Below are 21,082 nucleotides of genomic sequence, written 5' to 3'. Positions count from 1 at the left end.
TGATAGTTATTATAATAAATATCGGGGCAAAGAAGCACACTCACTTTTTCATTATATAAAAAATTTCATTATGTCAAATTTTCATTATATCAGAAAAAATAACTGGGAATCTATGGAGACTTCTAAAATGTTTTATATGTGAGCATTTTTCTTCTAGCTTTAGGGAAACGGTCATCCAGGTACAGACGGTAAAAAAGGTGAAAAGATACAGTTTGTTACCCATGCTTGTAATGAAATTCAACTCACAAAGCATTGTTCTAACTCCTTGCATATTTATAATTTTTACTACCTTTTCACACTGGCTGTTTTCCTTTTCTTTTTTTTTCCTTGGCAACACCATAGCTTTTCATATTTATTATTTTTGTCATCTCGTACAGCCAAGAGTTCTAAATAAAATATCGGTGATCCTCCCCCTCCATCACCAGGATGGATAATTTGTAGGTTGCTTGGATCTGAATGAAGATGCTAATGAACTGCAAAAAATGAATTATGCATACTGAAAGCTGGTGGGAAGTAATTGCTTTATGAAATTAGATTCAATATCAACATTTATATTTTACTGAAGAGGGAGAAAAAGGTGTTAAGGGACCAGAAGGACCTGTGAATAAATAATACTTTTGATCCATTTGCTTTTTCTTCCCTACTTCTCTTCCATCTCCTGTCTGAACTCCTTATGAAAACAATTGATTAAAACTAGGAAGATCTAAATAAATGTTCAGAGGGTATTATTGCAAACCATAATTTACGAAGTGCTACTAAAAAAGTAAAATATTTGTTTAAGAAAGGAGACAAAGGACTGCCCGGGCTTGAAGGTGCTAAGGGTAAAAGAGGGCCAGCAGGACAGACGGGAGCCCAAGGCCAGCCCAGGAAGAAGGGAGCCCAGAGCCCACCTGGCACTGCTGGATCCACTGGATCTCCTGTGAGGCTTGCTGTTCTTTTTGAGCTAAAATATCATCCCAGTTACCAAATGTTTAGGAGAAGGAGAAGATACATGAAACTGAGCCGATGCAACAGGAAGTCAAAGTAAGGCACACATCAGAAGCATCAGATTTTGAACAAAAGGGCGGAAAAGGATTCCACAGGTCAATGAAAATGCATTAGGGAAGACTTCTGGCTCACTGAATTTAACTTTACAAGGAAATTAATCCAAACTGATAACATGGTAGACATTTTCTTGTAAAAATTCTCCTTATTTTTGTAAAAGCCATGTTTAAAAAAAATCATGTTTGAATATTTGGACTATAAATGTCATTTTAGCCTTAGCTGGATACTAGAAGAGGGCAGTACAGCCAGACATTGTTAACCAGATAATTACAGGAAACTTAGGAGGCGTTTCAGTGGGATTTGCTATTAATGGAGCTGTTTCTTCATACTTTATTTTCCTAGTATTTCTAACGCTCCTTGACTACAGGGACTACCTTTCCCAGCAATTTGTGCAAGAGAAATGTGTGAAAGAATGTTCTTAGAGCAAATTTCAACATTTGCAAACAATATGACCAGAAAACATTTCTGTGGAAACGTGCCTATGGGTTCCCAACATCCTAGGAGTATTCCTGGATACCTTGGACAGGAGGGAAGTGTAGCGGGAGAGAAAAATAGGCCCATTTTGCAAATGTAAATGCAGCTGAAGCACTAAGTGACATGGAACATGAAATGTAAAGAACAGAAAAGACTTTCTTTGTGGTGATATTGTAGCTGATTTTGTTCTCACTGAACTCGAGCCAAAGTGAGTTTTCCATTGACTTCGGTAGAAACCAGGGGAACTTGTTTTCCTGCAGGGAAAACAAGTAGAGAATAGCTATGGAAGAAGTTAGAATGCTAAAAAACAACATAAAATGCCCCAACCAAGAACCTGAGATCATCATTATGTTATCTTGAGCTTAAAGAAACATGAAGTGAAGTTATGGTATAAGATTAGATAAATCCATTTTAATGCAATTACAAATCAAACAATAATGCAGTAAACTACTTCTGAAAAAAAATTCCCAAATGATATAAAACAGTTCTAAAACTTTAATGGTATCATTATTTTCAACAGCTCTGAAAGCAAACCATGACTCATAACCAGGGTATTCACCTCCTACTGATCTTAAAGGTCTTGGCTTCCGAGGGACCGTAATTTCATTATGTATAGTTGATTAGTATTTTCTATTACCTACAGCAAAGAATACTACAAAAGAGTAACTTTCAAAGTAATTCTTTTAGCTATGTTCATTACTGTGCTGCAGCCAAAGCCTTATTGCATGATATAAAAAAACAGGGACGGTTTAAACAGTTACCAGCAAAAACTTCTGGGCTATTTCTTTTTGCCTTCATAGTTCTTCATATATCTTTGCTACTCTTTTACTGACCACTGCTTACGATGTCGTGAACTCTAAACAAAGCAAGATTTATTCTCAAAACCTAAAGTTAAATACCATAGCTATGATGAGGTATTTTAGTGACGCTTTCCAGAGAGAGACAAAACACTCTTCTGCGAGTAGCATGAAGTGGCAAGCGATTGCATGCCAGATTTGGAAAAAAGGCAAAAGTAAGCTTGTTTCACTTAAAAAAATTTAGTTTACCACCTAATAGGCACAGAATATGTTAATAACCTAACTATAAAAATAATTTTCTAATGCTTAAAGTACTTGTCTATAACTCGTCCTCCCTCCTTGCTCTGAGTCCCACTAATGCACGTTTCAGTATGTGTAGATTGCAGTGCTAAACTGAAAGCACAGTGTCATCTCAGTTTTCTTTCCACCTCTGCTCCAAAACACACATCTGGGATTTTGTGATTGTTTGTTGGTTTTATTGGTTTTGCTTTTTTAAACAAACTTTGAATGGCTTTATTCTATGCTCTTTCTTTGGTCTAAACAGTCTTTGCCTTCCTAATCCCTTTGATTTTCTTTAGCTATTTTTAGTGTTCCCTGTTCACCTTCTGCCTCAGCGTGCTCTCTTCTTTGCTCCTCCTTAGGGAGAAGTCTGTCTACATCTCCACCCCTTCCTAGCTTCACTTTTCAAATTTAACTAACTTGTGAGTAAAATAATCATTCCTCTCCCAGCTTTCCTACCATCTTCGTGTCATCTTTGCTTGGAAATAAAATTGTTAAAAATAGCGTTAACACATAATCATGCTGGAACGTGACAGAGACCGCTGTTGCTCGGTGTGCGTGAGCGCAGTTCTGCCCATAGCGCATGAGTAAACTGTGCTGTCCCAGGCTCGCTCTCTACTCTCTATGCCGGTGTGCGACTTGTCCTTGTCAACAGGAAAATAAGCTGCGGTCAAGCCCATGTCAGCTGATTCTCAACTGTTACAACTTAAACACCATTCGTACTACAGCATGCTTTGGTTCTTATTTGCACATAACCATTATCTGGAAAAAATATTCTTGGGTCTCATAGGTATAACTAACCACATTAAGAATTTTCTCTATTAAGTTCTACAGGTCTCTGAGATTATTTTTCACAGCTTTTTTTTGTTTGTTTGTTTTTTACTATGCATTCTGCATAAAGAAGAGTGCATTTTGAAAGGTTCTAATTCATGAACAAAGACAAACAAGAAGCTGTATGTCTATTCAAAATCATATCACTGCTTTGTTTTTTCTAGATTGCCTTTCCTTTCTCATTGTTACACTGACTGTATTTTATTTGATGTTACAGATTGCAATTAAGCAACAAGAAAAAATTAAGTGAAACTAACATCATGGATTTTGGTAACATCAGCAATTTTACGGGACCAGCCTGAGTTGAAAGGAATTGATGGGTAACATGGACTGGAAGGATTTTATTGTGATTCTGGTGATCCTACAAAATAGAGACTGGAAAGTAAAATATCTTTGAAAGGTTTTTATCTACTCTTTTTACTCTCAAGTGCAAAGGGAAATGGGGTTTTTAATCCCTTGTAGCCACTAGCAGGCATCCCTCTGTTCAGCCTGACAGTCAAGGGACAAGCGAAGGTGGGAAGAACAACCATTCCCAAATTTTCTCCTGAGGGGTGACAGGCAAATGAGAGGCACGTTTCTATAATGAGAGACTGGATTACGAGGGTAGGAGCAAGCAGGCAGGAAGCTCAGCTTGTTCAGGAAGGTGCAGGAAGGGACAAGCAGTTGGTGAGCACAGGTGTTTTAAAGCTGCCTTCCTGAGGCGGGTGAGGATTTTTTAGACTTCTTTCCAAGTTATCTGATGGTATGCTTTGGACTTTTGTATTTCTCAGTCAAGTGCAGCTCAGAGACGCGGCTCATAAAAGCCTGGTCTCCTCTGAACTACTGCGTGTGTGCCAGCACTGCTTAGGACTGAATGCAGTTTTTCCAGGAATAACGTGTTTTGTTACCTTAACCTCACCTCAGCAAGGCTGCAGAAGCGATTCCTTCCATTTTGGAGGGACCGGTTTCAAACGAGCCAGGCTGACTGATGTGACGGTGGGCTGAAGAAAATAAGATGAATGTTATTTGTTAGCATGGGCCACGGCACACCTCGAAGCTGGACAGTGCAACTCCACTGCTCCGCAGAACTGTCGCAGCCTGTTCGACTGACTAATAACAAACAGTTAGGGAAAACTAAGCTGTGTTAATAAATTAAGCTGCATTAATTAGGATACTGGCCCAATAAGCAACGCTAATTTGCCTTTTAGGATGCTAGAAATGTCAGGGGATGGTTTAGTCATCCTTGCCAGGTGCTCAGGCTCCCTGTGGCGAGGAAGCCTTGCTGCAGGTAGGAGGCAACACGCCTGCAATGGTGGCTACCAGTTTCTGGAGTGAGTAGGTCTGTGAGGGCTGGCGATGGGGCCGGTGACCAACAGGGCTTGAGCGCCCTGTCAGAAAGTCCCCTGTGAGGCACTGCCTGGCTGAAGTTTGTCTTCTCATAGCTTTGAACCAGTTCTTTGGGCAGGTTTCTTAGAGATGAGAGCTGAAATCTCTGGAAGAGATTGTATGGTTTTTGTGATTTAAACTTTTGCTGGGTGGAATATATACGGAATATAGCTTTATCAGTGATTTCTCCTATAACTGCTGTCTTCTATTATTCGTTTAGGAGAACAGCACTGTGAGTGATATGTATTTACAGTTTAGTAGTCTTAACGTCTCAATTTTCTCTGTCTCGAGGATGAACAACTGAGTCTATAGACTGGTCTCTTATTGAGACCAGATGATCTATCTATCATCTGTCTGATTTTTTTTTTTCTTTAATATCTACTGAAATTTAAATTTCAGAGTACTTTTAGCATTATACCACGCATTCTCCTTGTTATGCTACTCAGACCTTAAGTCTGATACTCAGAACAGGAAGCTCACAGCTGGTGGCTGATCATTAAAATACTGGTGTAAGCTACTTGCTCCCAATCATATAAACAAGGAAACCCATTTTCTAGGGCATCTTTCAAAACACATGCCAAGAACAGTTGTCATATAAGCTATCCACTGGGTGGCAGAAGTACATCAGAAAAAAAATTATCCATGCATAAAGAATATAACAGGGACATATAAATCTAGACACCATTTAAATTATTTTGTAATAGCACTATATGGATTTTCCACCTGGACTGTGCACTTTTGAAAATAACTTCTATCTCTTGAGAAAATAAATTGGAAAGGCCTTGTTTACTCTTTCCTCCTTTCTATAAGTAAGCAAAAATAAACTTCTGCTTCCCCACCTTCTCCTCTCTTGTTTTTTTTTCCTCACTGGCTACAGGAGAGCATTTTCAGAAAGGCAGAGGGCCAGAACTGGCCTCTCATGTTGTCTTCCCACACCTTTTAGTGGAGGAAAGCTGCTGCTGAAGCCAAAAAGCTTCACTGTTCCCTCGGCCGGCGCTGCTGCTTTCCCACACCTTCCTTGAGCAGGAACTTGCTGCTTCAGAAAATGACACTAGGATGTGTCTTATATCTTCTCCTATCCACTCTCGCTGTACCTAAAGAAACTGTCAATTCTGAGGATATTAAGATCTCTGGGGTGTCCCCAGGTGATCCAGGTCCTTGATTTAATTGCTCTTAGCAGTAGTCATCCCTGTGTCTTGCCTGATTTGTACCTGGAGGCAGATTTGCCAGCTCAGTGGAGGGCTTGGAGCAGTTGTGAGGTCGTGCGTGAGTGGTGAAGAGACTCAGAGGGGAGCTGATAATCTTAATAGTGATTAAACCTGCAGTGTGGTTAGTCTGCCCCAGAATGTTTTTGTCCTACTGAAATCTGTACAGGATTTTTTTAATTACTATTACTTTTTATTTTTCTGAGGCTGTGAGGTTGTGACTGTCTGAAAGAAGTATTGTCTAACAGGTGGGCAGAGTATTGGTGGAAGGGGTTGGAGCTCAGTACCTGCAAGATAATATCTACACGTACATATGGCAATTAACTCTGAGTGCATTTAATTTGCACTCTTGGAATTTAAGGGTAGTTCCCAATCACATATTTCTAGAATTCTTTCTTTAGAGGACAAAGAAAGCCAGAACATAATAATTAAAATGAGGTCATATATATCAGGCCCAAGCTATTTGACAGCACACTTTCAAATCTCTGCGATGAACTAGGTGAAAGAAACAAACTGTTGAATCTTGTTCTAGCATGGGTCTTAGTTTATTTTTTTAAACTAACTGCTTCTGGAAGTATTATTCCACTTCAAACACCACTGCTAGATATATACAAGTTTAAGCATTTTTCTGAACCACATAGTATATATAGCTATAAGCTGTTTTACCTAAAAATATTTTATCTAAAATTTGAGTTAAAATATAAAGATATGCTATAAGTGGACGCACATAGTAGAATACACAGAATTATGTATTCTGTATCCTATATGATTTTTATAGGCAATATGCTTAACCCACATTTGAAGATGAGTAGAAGTTAGTAAATAAAAGTAATAGCTATGCAAACAGATGTGATATGTGCAAATATACACACACACACACACACACACATATATATATATATATGTATATGTTAATAATGGAACAACAATAATCCTGGCACAAATAGCGGAAGAAAATGATGTCTTCTAACTGTCTATATATTCTTATGCTAGATTTGAAATAAGGTAGTTTTCTTGGCACGTTCACTGAAGATATGCACATTAATTAGGTCTAAATTTACTGGAAAGGCTGACCTCTGCCAGTCGATCTGACTTCTGGGTAATGTGGCAAGGAGAGACCACAGCACCACTCAACTCTCTTGGAGCAGTGGGTCCCAGGAGGGATATTTCCAGGAGTATATTTTTCTCTTCCACCCTCACCTAAATCAACATCTCTACTGGATCCACAATTTGCATTTTTAGCAGGCAAAAGATGCTTAGAACCAGGATGCTTAGAACCAGCATGACAGCGATAACACTTCAGAAATAATGAAGTTTAAGACAAACAGGGAAATACTGAAAATTGAGATTAAAGAAGATGAAATGACGACGGACAAAATTTTATAAGAGTTCGCAGGGATCATTAATTCTTCAGCTGCAGAGAAGACACTAGAACAGCTCTATTTGTCGGTTGTGTCTCCCTATAGCAAAGGTCTGAGGCAAAGGAGTTGTTGCTTCCCTGCTTCTCTCTTGCCATCCTGCTTTTCCACCTGCAGTAGTTTGAGTAAGACAAAAAACTGAGGGCAGCTTGCCCATTTCTGGAGCAGGGAGGGGGCCGAGGGAGAGAGTGTTACAGATTTATGAGACTGATGTCAGTTATTTTGTCAAAATTTGCCCCAGGAATGGGCCTACGTGTTCCACTGAGATCTGTAGGGCTCATGGTCAGAGTTTTTGAGCCTTGTATACTGAAAGATGCTTCCTCCTAATTCTTTTTCATAAAAAAGTTAACATTTTAATTGCCTGCCTGCTTCTTTTGAGAAAATGATCAATTGGTCAAAATCTGTATATATCTTAATAGACTTATTGAATACTTTTAGATACAGTTTTAATATTTTATGTCCAATAAATCCATACTAGGTTCATTCATCAGGTCACCATATTTCTTGGGTATCGCTTAGAAAAATGTCCAGTTTTAAAATCTAAAATGAAATTATTAGTAAAATACTTCATAAAATAATTAACCCTAAGCATATATTGTATGTATTTGTTTAATTTTGATGAGATAAAACCTGTTCATCATAAAACTTGCCTGAAGTAAAAGGAACTTGTCGTCTTTAACAGATTTAAAAATAAAGGAGGAAAAAAATCCTGAAGACAAAATATCAATATAAGAAGAGAGATATGAGATTTTTTTTTTTTTCATTTCTAAACACAGAGCCAGGGATGCTTGGAACACCCTACTGTGTTTAAATGCTGTCAAGTGATCAAATACATTCTTTTCACCTTTGTTCCCTGCAGTAAGGAAAATTAGATCTTTAGACACACCACATTCAGTTACTGAGGTGGAAATATTTTTTTATTTAGGGAGCATATAAAATTATCTTTATTATCCTTTTGCTTGCACTTTTTTTATTGTTCCTTTGGATGTTTAAAGAAATAGCAACTTAAGGCAAAGTCATCCGAAATGGCATGTCGTTAATTTATACGGAAGATGTACAGAGAACTTGTGGGCTAATGCTGTTAGCCCATGGGAGACTGCAGCCCTAATGCCTTTGTACGTTGCCAGCAAGGGCTTTGGAAGTGTGCTGGTTTACCAAATTGCTTCTATTAACTTGAACATATGCATTTCCTAAGGAAATGGCCCAAATTTTCCAAATAAAAATGTTGAGTGGAAGGACTTGCTGGGATTTGAGAAAAAAAACCTGACTGGAGGGTGGAGGTGGGGGAAATGTTAACTCACGGAGCAATTGCCTAATGCTGGTTGGTCACTGTCCCGTTCCCCACTGACCTTTCAGAAAATCTGCCCTGGGATGACTCACTCCCCACCTTGTCTTCTCTCCCTCTCTTCTTGGAGTTGCTGAGAGGGTGTCATCTTCATTTGGCTCATTCATGACAACGTTTCTTGTGGGTTTTTTGTTTGTTTGTTTGCTTTTTTGTTTTTGCTGCTTGTATGCAAAAAGATCCCTTCCCTTTCTTTGGGATACGGTACAATTCAGTGTCTTGTGATTTAAAATTAGACTCTTGCAAAAAGGAAAGTTCACTCTCACTTCTTTTCTTCTCTGTGGTTCATCTTAACTTTTTTTTGAAAGGTTTCTTCAACTGTATTTTGCCTTCTCATCCCTCACCATTGTAATTATTTGATGCCAATTCACTGTAACCACAATTCATGTGCTACCAAGCAAAAACAGCTCAGTGTCACACAGAACGATCTGTGTCATCTTTTTCCCATATGCCAAAGGGTCGTAACTAGTCATGATGACAAAAATATTAATATTTGTTAATCTTTAAGAAAAATATTATTGTCATTTTACTCGCTAAGTTTCCAGAAGTCAGGTCCCCAAAGACACTGGGATCAGCTGGTGTGCTAGAATCACAATTTTATTGCATCATTTTATTGCCTAACCTTGTGTAATAACAGGATGGACTTGATTATGCTTAGAGCAGTAGCACTTAAAATTACAGAACTGGGAAGAAAGTTGATGCCTGTTCTCAAGACTAGTCAGGGTCCAGCAGAACTGAAAAGGAGTCAGCACGTCACTGAGGCATTGCAGCGTGCCGCTGGGCAGCAGGGCAAGCTTTGCAGCACAGAGTCAGCAGGACGTTTCAGGAGTCTGAATTTCCTCATTTGCCGTTCAATTTTATTTATTCTTTTCTGTGTTTTTTTTTTTAAATCTCTTTCCTACCCGCTCTGTCTGCCATGTTTTCCTGACTGTGTGTTCCTGTTTTAGCTCTTCAGAGAGAACTGGTGGAATAATCCATTTACTTAGTGGGAATTTGTGTATGTATTAGGCAGACTGAGAGGGCAAAATAACAGTTTCTGGAGATTCCACAAGTATGATATCATGAAGTTGTTCTAGGTATGTGCATTGAAAATATCTCTCGAGTCTTAGGACAGTCTTCAACATTTTTAATTAACTGAAATATATAACATCCTTTTACAAAAATCTCCATTATCTAACTTTCGTTACATAGTTATTTCTCTATTTATTTCATTTTCCGGATATATTTATGTTCACAGCATCACAGAACAGTTCAGGTTGGAAGGCCTGACCTGTGGAGATCATCCAGTCCACCCTGCCCTGCTCAAGCAGGGTCACCTGGAGCACGTTGCCCAGGATCATGTCCAGATGGCTTTTGAAAATCTCCAAGGATGGAGACTCCACAGCCTCTCTGGGCAACCTGTGCCAGTGTTTGACCATCTTCACAGTAAAAAAAAAATAAAAATAAAAAAAATTTCTCCTATATTACCGTGTTTCAGATTGTGCCCATTGCCTCTTGTCCTGTTACTGGGCGTGACTGAGAAGATCCTGGCTCCATCTTCTTTATTCCCTGCTCCCGGTCAGGTATTTTTATCCACCGATAAGATCCCCCTGAGCCTTCTCTTCTCCAGACTGAACAGTACCATTTCTCTCAGCAGAGACAAATATCTCTTGGAGATGATATAGGATAGGGACTATGATTTCTTGTAGAAAGAAAGATAACTCCTGATAGCATGATTCTTTTTTTCTTTTTCTTTTTTTTTCCTCTCCCTTGATTCACTGATTTACTTGCCCCCAGTTTGTTTTGAACTATCACTTTTTGAACTATCACTTTAGTAGATAGGCCTTTATTGACTTTCCCTAACCATTTTAAAAATTAATGGAAATTACTTTTCAAACTAATTTTTTCTGTAACTCTTAGGAGCCCCCATAGCCTGCCATCTGGCACATGTGGCCATGTTCATCTGTCCAGTCAGGGTCAGTAATTGGTTACAGGTTTAGCCTGTAGTTGGACCTAGATCTATGTGATCCAGCTTGAAATTCCTTGAGTTTTTCCATTTGCTTTGTGGCCTTTTCTTTAGAGGAGATGGAGTACAACTATTCAGGTAGTACATCTGACTTGATCAGCTAAAAGCCTTCTCCAGTGCCTCTGACAGGTCACTTACAAAGAGGTTTTGGCACTGGGGTGGGTTATACCTACTCCTAAGAGTTGTCATGGCCTGGAAATTTGATGTGGCAGAGGAGACACCCTAAGGAGACTTCTGTAGTGCTTTGATGGGCTAAATCCTGCTGTTGGCCTAAAATACCAGCAGCTGGTACTCGGACTAATCCCTCCTGAGTTGTTCTTCATTAGGTCTGTCGGCATGCTACCAAAGTAACTGTGTTTCCTAGAAGCCATCCCAAGCTCAGGGAGAAGCCGTGGTCACTAGGTCTTTAGCTGAAAATATCAACAACCATTTTTCACTTTCCAGCATTGTGGTGTTCTTTGAATGCATACTTAGGCAGCCTGTGAATTCACAATCGTCCCTGGAGTCACTGCAAAGGTGTGGGGTCTATGTACATGTGAGTTCTACGTTTAGTAAGTGTATACATAGTAAAACTGGAGGATCTCCACAGTAACTAAACAAATGAACTTCTGTGGCTCTCTGCTTTAATTCTTGGCCTTCAGCAATTTCTGTCCTATGCCATTGGAACCCAACTATTTTTTTTAAGCTTGTACTTTGAAAAAAATCCCTCTAAACCTTGGAGTTATCACAGGTTTGTGGCAAGTAGTTGGGATGGTTCTAGCACAGCCAGAAGTCCCTTCCTCCTTCAGGATTAATATTTTGTGTATTTCTTGGTCCAAAAGAGTAGCTTGTACTTTCTACCCTGTAAAAAAGAAGAAGAAAAAAATCATGAGAAGCTCCTGTAGAAGTGCGTGCACCTCCTCACATATGCAGGAACTTTCCGTTATATTAACGTCCTGTGTTTTTGGACTCAGAGCTCCAGCCCGCTATCACTGACTTTTTGTCCCAGGAAAATTGTGTGATTCTTCATAAATGAGCATTATTTCTTACAAATTTAAACCCTGGCTCTTAAAGTTTTGGAGTCCTTTCCACTTCTACCAGATGTTCCACCCATGTTTTATAGGAACAGATGAAGTCATCTAAGTATGTGAGGATGATTTCTGATCCTCAGAACTTGGGTTATATACTCTTTACAAACATCTGAAATGTCCCTGGTGCATTCAGGAGTCTAAAAGGCATTCTGCAGCACTGAAGCAATCCATAGGTTATGATAACCCCCTCCCCCCGCCCCACTCCCTTCCCTGCCTTCTACCCTGGAGTGATACTTGACTTGGAGGGTATCCATGTATTGGATGAACAAAATTATGAATACATTTTGCTCCTCACTTTGTATCTAAAGTGTCTCTTGTATAATAAGATGGTGATCTTCACTTATCTGTGAATGAAGTCTTCTTTAAACAGAAATCTTTATACCCCTTCATGTCTCTGCTATGCTTTTAATACAATTACAACTGGGGAAGATCATGCTGATTGTTGCTTCAAGCCATCTTCTAGCATGAAATTTAATTTCTTTTTAACTGCTATGTGATATGCTAGAAAATCCAGTTGGGGAAGGGGGTGGGGAGGCTGTCTTCCAAGAATATTCCACAAGTTATGCTTCACTGCTACTCCTGATCATATGTACCAAGCTATTCATTATACTTGGGGAACATAAAGTACAAAAAAATTGCTCTGTTCACTTTGTTTCATTGCTTTCTGTAGATCTTTCTGTTGAGTCAGCTCCTAGACTTGACTCCCAGGTTGTTTCACAGCCTTTGACTTCTGTCTGTCTTAGAAGCTCAGAAGCCAGCTCCATTGCCACTCTCCCATAGTTTGGTTTGTTTTTTCCTTTAGCTGTGCTTCCTCCTAGTCATTCCTTTCTCTTAAAGCTCAATCCATCATGTAGCTTGAGCTGAAGTTCTGCAAAACAGTAATCCCAGTTTCAAACAGTGGTTCTTAACTTTGCAGATGCTTTTGTATGAAGATGCTTTTCTAACTGTATTCTGAGGCATTGCTCCAAATGAGATTAATGAGAATGTTACCTCTGTCACCCTGTAGGCAAGGCCATTGCTTCAAGCGGTCACAGTTCTTCACACTTATATCAAGCACCTAAATATCCAGGAATATGCTTGTTCTATTAAGGGCCTGGGAATTCTTATGACTTGGATGAAATCCATTACCAAACTCCTTGATTAGAAATTTTAGTACCATGACAATACACAAAAATGTATTGTGAAAGGAAACGTGAAATGTGAGGTGGATGTGTCTTCTGGTATACAGTGGCAGAGGATTAACATTAAGCACACTTTCTTCAGCCCAATCCTGTGAGCATAGTTTCTTTTCTGAAGGTCAGTAACCAGTCTAAGCAGCTCTGCCACCTTCCAGCCCTGGATGTCTCTAGAGAAGCGCTCCAGAAATCCTAGAAGCTCTGACATTGCCCAGGTCCTTCCAAAGGCTGCCACCAGTCCTACAGCAGTGCCAGATTTTTATTTCCTTATAAGCTGGCGTTCCTCAACATAGGCAGTTCTACCACTTAATGACTCTTGACCTATAAATATCATATGGTTTGGAGCCAGCTAAGGAAACAAATTTTCTCTCTCATCTGATCAGTGAAATTTTTGAGAGATTTCTTTGAAGTCCCTCAGCATTCTCCCATTATACTGGCAATCACACATGTTTTGCCTTTGAGGAAAAAAAAAGTGCTTCCATTAAGTTTCCATGCCAGGTTCTGCTCGCTGCTTGTAATTCTGGACCACCATTTTATGTGCTGTGCTCTCTTTCTTCACCAGGAAGTCATAAAATTCCTGTCAAGCCATTTACAAAATGACTTTTCATTCAGACTTTGGAGCCCCTGGGCAGAGGTTCCTCTCTGCAGTACTGGTGCCACAGGCAGCATAGCAGTTTATCATGCTCAGGTCATTTTTTGAACACGACTGTACAAGAATTGCTCTATCAATTGCCTTTCTGCACATCCTTCCTTCTGCTTAGAATAAAGATTACAAATAAGGCAATTCTTAAAGTTATAGCCTTTTTATATTGAGAAGTATATAAAAATTAAGATTAAAAAACAGGTAAAAACACTTTTATTTGGAATGTTTTCTAAATGCTGCTTAAAGTCTCAGTTCTTCCTGAGTATGCTAGGTCAGCAATCTTAGGCTTATCTAAATTGCTCGTGCCTCCTTCTCCCCCACCCTCCCTACAGAAATCAGAAGCTCTAACAGTTGTGAATGGAAATCAGTGAGTTTGTTAGGATACTGCAAGTAAAGCCTCTAGTGTTTGGGGGCAGGACCGAACTTCCTTCTCATTCTCCTTATATCCAAAGGAACAACAGAGAAACTCCCTGCTAGAATGAAATACTTCTCAGTGGAAATGCTTCCTAGAATGATTCTTACATAACTTACAAAATCAAAATCAGATTTGAGACTTGCATATTATTGAGCTGCTATAAGTTAATTATCAAGTAACAGACAAAATCTTTGATGTTAGCCACTACAAATGTATTAGGAACGCTTAGACTTAAGCTCAGTCCTGAGCTTCAGCTGATCAATGTGGATTATAATAATTTACAAAAGGAGAAAGGAGCTCATGATAAGGTCTGCAGGATGTCTAAGTTACAAGACAGCTTGTGAAGCTGGTAGTTCCCTACTCTACACAGTACTATGTAGCAGAATACTAGCACTTTTGCTATGTGCAGCCTTCTACACATAACAAATCTTACTCTTTTTTTTTTTTTTTTAACGGCATATCAGAGTGATCTTAACTGGAAGAATTTTCTGTAGAACATGACTGTATGAAAAGGATATATGGTAGGCCAGATTCTGTATCCTGAACCATGCTGACCTTCACACTGTGAACAATTCTAAAAGTTTAAATGGGCCTACTGAACTAATACAACGTTACACAGCAAGGACGGGAGGGCCTAACTCTTATTCACCCTTTTGTGAATAGAAATCCGAAATCTGTATGATTTCTGTAAAATTTTGAAAAGGCTAAGGACTTAATCTTTTTCTTTTCCAAATTCAAAAGTTTCTATGCATTTTAAAGTACTCTTGTCTTCTCCTGTATTAATTACCACTGTTGTTAAAAATCAAATATGCCACCCCATTTTTGAAAGACCTATTTCGTCCATGAGGGATGAAACATTCACGTTATGGAATTTCTGCCCATAGTTGAACTCCCTGTAGAATCAATAAAGGATAAGATCCTAATCTAAGTGTTCTTAGTCATATCCTGGAGAAGTCTTCCCTTTTGGTTTTTTTGTAGAGAGCCAAAGGTTCCTGAAGTGGACACCCACCTTAGGTGCCTGTATCCACTGCACAGAGTGCCTTCATTATTATTATTAAGCTATGAAGGGCTATCACTTTAACCATGGAAATACAGCTTTCCAAACGTCAGTTTTTTTTTAAGCAATGGCTTAAATGACAGGGATCGTGGAAACTTCTGTTTTGCAAATCCTGGGCTCCAACCACTATTTTCCAGTTGTTTATTTCTCATGCATTAGGTCTAGTTTGTCTTTTCCCAGCCCCAGTCCCTGCTCTCTCATGATATGCAGAGTTAATTTTACTATCTTGGCCGTGCCAATATGGTAAACCAAAGGACATTTTTGGAAAAGTGATGCAGAATACAAAAATGCTTGTGTACAATAAAGCTGACAAACTTCTATCCCTTAAAAAAAAATCTGATCTTCCAGAGATGATTTAAGAATGTGGTGTGCTTGCTGACAGCAGGTTTGAGTGAATGATTTCTACAGCATGAATTCCAAATGGTGTGATTACTATAGCTCCTGTAGCTACTGGGATGTTGTATACTGCTTAAAGTGATATCTGTCTAAAAGGCATAGGACTAATATAGGAGCCTCACTGGGGTGCAAGCTGTAACCCTGATGTCCTGAATGTAGCCTAAACTCTTACTAAATATTGCCATTCACAGGCACACGCAGGTTTACTAGAAGCGGGAATATGCTTCGTTTACTACGCATCTGTTGAGGTCAATAGAAGTGTTGTTTTTTACTAGCAGTTGAACCGGTCCCATGAAAATTGTCTGGCGTACCTGGATGTAAATCCAGCTTGTCCAGCATCACAATTTATCTCTCAACATACTGGTCAGAGATAGACTAGCTTCTTACTGTTTATTGCTGGTTGTAGGCCTGGCCAAAAGTAAAGAAATTGTCAGCACAGAATTTCGCTGAAAGTTTAGGCTGGCTGAATCTGAAAACTAGAAACTAGGTTTGAAGCTAGTGGAAAAGGTTAAGCTTGAACAGATTATATGTCAGTCTAGTCTCCTGCAGTACATTAAAATGTCAATCCTTTATGTGTGATTGCTAGTGACAAATAGAGTAGTTTATATAAATGTCTCTAATTAAATTACACTACCTTAACACGGTACTGCATTGGAAATAATCTAAATAAATGTCTTTTTTAACCGTTGTGCAGGACAGATGATGAATTTAAGAGCTGCTGTTTCATGACCAGTCTTTCAGTTCCCCACCACTTCATGTGTTCATTTGTCCCATTCAAAAGGGCATGGGAGAGGGCCATGGGTTGTTGCTGTGAGGGAAGGAGGAGAAGGAGAATTTGTGGCTGGTGAAATCGGTCTTGGGAGAAATAACCTTTATATGATTTGTACAATGATGAGTCATGCTACCTTCATTACTCACATCCTCAAGATTATGCCCTGCAAACACTAATACACCCACCAAGTGATTCTTCTCAGTAAAGCTAGTAGGGTGAAAGTCTTTACAGAAGCAGACCTATAATCAAGAACTGTCCATATTAATGGACATCTTTATCTTCTCCAAATGTTTCTGTTTAGTTAAAATAGCAAAACTATGTTCCTGTCTCTCTCTGTAATATTCAGTCCTTTAAAACTTTACTGAGGAAAAAATGGCAAAATAAAAAATTTGCTTGAGCAAGGGCTGCAGAATGTGATTCCTATATCAGGAGGAAAAAAATAGGCATAGAACAGTACTTTTTAAACAGTCAGTCAGAAAATGTTAATCTAAATATATATTTAGCTAATATGGGTTTAGTTTAATACAACTCCTGGGGTTTCTACAAGAAAACAGTTTTCTGTCCGCATAGACTTGGCTACTGTAACTAGTTTGTGGAATAACCAGAAACTTCATTTGAAACCACAAAATCCACACACAAAGAAGGACATGGAGAACTTTCACAATGTGGGAAGGGGATGAGACAATTTCTAACTGCCTGAAGCAAGATGGGAATGTAGCAGAGACTTCAATATGACTAACTTCTATTTCATATAGGATACTTTCAATAAGATACTCCATGCTGGGTACCACACCTTTTTGTATGGTTTACATTAAATTTTTTTTTTCCCTTCCTGATAATACTCAGCGTCTAGGTAATAATGTCATATGTTACTGATAAAGAACTAACCAAAATTGACCATTTTCATAATTTAATGGCAGAAGAGTTTTCATGGGTGAATAAACATCCTAAGGGTAAAACAATGAGCTGCTGTAGGCTGTATCCACATCTGCTTTCACATATAGCTTCTTCTAACATGACTGGCCTAAGGGCTAACAAGACTTATCTGCCTATCCCATTTTTTGAGCAAGTTAAGATGAAAAATGTCTTATTCGTGAAGTCTTCACATTAGGTCAAGCCTGGGTGATCACTGGTGCCCAGCAGCAGCAGGCGCCCCAGCAGGCATCTCTGACCCCTGTGATACAGGGATCTAGTCCGATGAAAGCTGCCACATTCGTTCCTGTTTAATGGAATATGAATTGCAACCTGCACAGCGTTGTCTTCCATAACCGATTTTTGTCATCCTAACGAAAGTCATGTTATTTAACTAATGCTTTTTTCCACACATGCTCTTTCACAGGAGGACAAGGCCATCTGGGACCCTCATTGGCATGCATCTGTGAGATATGGAAATGCTGATTGCCCAGCATGAGGTGGGTAGGGCACGGTTACCCTCTGAGTGACAATCTTTGGTCTTTTTTGGGAGAGGTCTTTTTTGGCAGACAGCTTGGTATGGACCTAGTGCTGTGGTGAGGGAAGGGAAATTGAGGACCATTCTCTGGGGACTGCTGGGCAGGACAGGAGTTGTAGCTTCTAGTTTACTGGTAGAGGGAGATGTGCAGACAGCTTTGCATTTACCTGATGTCTTAACGGTTTCCAGGAGCGAGCATGAGGGAGGGAGATAGGCTGTCAGTGAGACTTGGGCATGGGGCAAGATCTCTCTGAAATGGAGAGAAACTTGAACGGCAAGTTAAGGTAGGAGGATGGGTTCTGTCTCTGGAGGGACGAGCAGACCCTATGTCGCACATCTCACGCGTGGGGATTTGCTTGCTGAAGATCAAGTAGCCGGACTCCCACCTTCCTAGCCCTTCTCAAGCTGCCTTCTGCCATGGCTCGGCCTGGGAAGTGGCAGCCTCCCACGGTGACCTTCAGCAGAAGGGCAGGAAAGCTGGATAAGGGCTGGGAGCGTGAAGTCCTCCCCGGCTGAAGGAAAGGGATTTGCTTGCTGTGAGCTCTGGAAACAGCAGCCCGCGCCCTCGAAGAAGGGTAGAGGAAAAGCAAAGGGCTCTGGCTGTGAGCTCTGTAAGGTGCAGCATCGTGAGCCGAGGAAGCAGAGAGGGAAGGGGGCTTTGTGGCTTTGAGACTGGGAAATGCCAGCAGCAGTCACAACTTGGGAAGCGGGACGAGGACTTGTCTGCCTGTCGGGGGCTGAGGGCTGCCGAGGTATCTGGCAAAGCTACCGGGACGAGCCCAGGAAAGGAGAAAAAGTGCACCTGTGCACGCAGGTTATATACGCATGATGTAGGCTAGCTTTGCCCAAAACAGTGGGTATACTAAGTGGCAGCAGGAGTGAAGGAATTAAATGGTCAAGTGGTAAGGAAAGCAGAGGGTAAGAAAATTCTCCCCCTGCCACCTTTTGGCTGTGACAGTTTAGGTGAAAGATGTCACAGACAGATGCGAACATGATTCCTTTAATTACTCTTAGCACTGAAGTGGGAAAGGCGTTGAATTTACTTTGCTAAGCACAGTACCCTTGTCCCAGTCAGTTCACTCTGAGACATGCACCATGGTCATAGGCCTCAGCAGTTAGGGAACAGATGGCATCATGGAAATGCGCGTTGTCCTGGGTTTCCTGGCTGCATGCCATGGACATGGGGGGCTGGCCATGGACAGTGAGCCACTGTCCTCACTGTTCAGCTGGCCAAAAAGCCTCTCCTGCATCCTAATGTGGGAGGGCATGGTAGGTACCCATAATTTTGATGGTATCTAGAACATTAACATCGTATCTGTTGATAAGAGGGAGGCCTGCCAGGTTTTGGCAGTGAGACACTTAATCAGTATGGAAAAGGCATGGTTAGACTGTGCATGAGCACTGCTGTAGGCAGGGTAAGGCCTCCTGCCCCAGCCGCACGGGAGGTGTGTATCACCTCCCGCAGTGTAGATAGGGACCTGAACACTATGAAAGGTCCTGTCCCTTCTCACAGAAAAGCTGCTAGTATCTTACTGATGCTGAAGTCCAATTTATGGAAAACATGAGTGTCATGAGACTGTCCTAAGCCTAAGAAGATGTTCATAAACCTTCCTCAGTGGTTCATGAAGCCCGGAAGAAAATAGAAGACACGGTGTCAACAGCCTGGCAGTTTGAGAATCCACAGAGGTCTAAGTCCTGGATAATTTCATCAATATGGCCTAGGTACAACCTGTGAACAAAGAACATTTGGAGAATGGTCCCAGAGGTCTTGAACACTATACTTTGCCTGTGCTAGGCTTGCCTGCCCAGTTGTTAGTCACTCGCTGGTAGGAATTGGGTGTTGCACGGCAGCATGTTGTCATGGGCTCACTCAAGCGTGTAGGTACATGGAAGTGGATGTGAGGGGTGTGAAGGACAGCAGCTCCTGGCTTCAGTAGTGCTTCTCCACACTTGAAAATCGTGCACTTGAATTTACTCAAGGTGTCCATCTGGGCATTGCTTTTGCAGTTGCAGGATTTAGTCTATTACTCCCTTGCAGCACCTTGTAGTGTGTGTTATCCAAAGGTGCCGGGGGAGAGAGGCACTTTGGTGCCAACACTTGCATAGAAGTGGCCCAAACAGAATCAGAAAAAGTGCTGTTGCATCCGAGCCCCGGTGTCGGTGGTGGTTATCTGGACACTGATGAAAGGACAATGTGGTGATTCCAGTTGGTCTTTCGGGGGCAGCTTCACTTCAGAAAAGTTTCAAACCTCGTGGGCAATGGGGGAAGTGAGGTGCCAAATAATACAGAATCAGCCGTAAACTCCCCAAACCAAGCATTTCTGAAATGAAGGGAGCCTCAGCACCGAGTTACTCCAAGCGACCAAACGGCCTTGCGGGCGATGCTAAAAAGCCGCCGGGGCTTTGCCTCCGGCTCGGGATGCCCTTCCCGGGCTGCTCCCTGCCGCGGGCCGCGGCGGGGCTGTGCGCGGCGGCGGGGCGGGGAGCGCCCCCCGCGGGCGGAGCGGGCCGGGCCGGGCCGGGCCGGGGCGGAGCGGGGCGGAGCGGCGCGGGGAGGGCCGCGCTGGCGGCGCGGGGCAGGGGCGCCGGCGAGCGCGGAGGGGCAGAGCGGCGGCGCAGCGAGCTGCAGCCCCGGGCGGGAAGGGCGCCGCGGCCGACGGAGGGCTGGGCTGGCGGGTCGGCAGGTGAGCGGCGCCGGGCCGGGCCGGGCGCCCCGGGCGTCCGCGGTGGGGGCTTCACCCCGCGGTGCCGGCTGCGCGGCGCGGGCGCCGGGGCGTCGGCGGGGCGAGCGGAGGGGCGGCGGGGGGCGGGCGGCAGGTGCAGCCGTCGGGGCCGCGGCCGACCTGCCCCGCGGCGGCCGCGGAGGGGACGCGGAGCCGTGGCCGCCTGCGGGTGTCCGTCTGCCGTAAGGACATCTGCCGCTGCCGACGTTAAGTGGTTATGACCGGCCCTTCAGCAGCGAGCTGGAAGTGGAGTGGGTCACTGATGTATGGGGTTTTTTTTTTTGTTTTGGGTTTTTTTTTTTTTTTTTTTTGCAATACGGTTTGTGCGCGTGCATGCAGATTGTACTGGCTTGCAATCCTGGCTCGTTTTCTTGGCACAAGATGAAATGGTTTGTATTGTGTTATATCCTGTATCATACAAAAATCTACTCTCTTCTAGCACCATGAAAAAGAGTGAAAGGTTTTCACCATGAAAAAGGTGAAAAGGACTTACTGACTTTGTGCCATAACTTCTTTGGTAGCTAGCGCATAGCATGGCAGCTCAGACATTACAGTGATGAGTAAAATAGAAGTGCTTATAATAACTGCAGTTATACTTGTTTCTGTAATTCTGCACACTAC

General features: G+C 41.7%; 1 protein-coding gene across 2 annotated transcripts in view; it reads left to right on the top strand.

The window, feature by feature from the left end:
• The window catches only part of COL21A1 (collagen type XXI alpha 1 chain), a 182,913-nt gene that overhangs the window by 46,093 nt on the left and 115,738 nt on the right, over positions 1-21,082 (top strand). Inside the window, exon 1 of one of the 2 annotated variants that reach the window (XM_068937402.1) lies at positions 20,331-20,422. The exons of the other annotated variant lie outside the window; for it this stretch is intronic. The gene's annotated coding sequence lies outside the window, so the exon portion shown is untranslated. Of the gene's footprint in view, positions 1-20,330; positions 20,423-21,082 lie in introns of those variants that run through there. 2 annotated transcript variants of the gene reach the window in all.

Source organism: Struthio camelus, chromosome 3 (assembly GCF_040807025.1).
Source record: "Struthio camelus isolate bStrCam1 chromosome 3, bStrCam1.hap1, whole genome shotgun sequence".
In the NCBI taxonomy this organism is placed as follows: domain Eukaryota; kingdom Metazoa; phylum Chordata; class Aves; order Struthioniformes; family Struthionidae; genus Struthio; species Struthio camelus.
The sequence above is the reverse complement of the archived record's forward strand: the minus strand, read 5'-3'. Positions and strand labels throughout refer to the sequence as shown.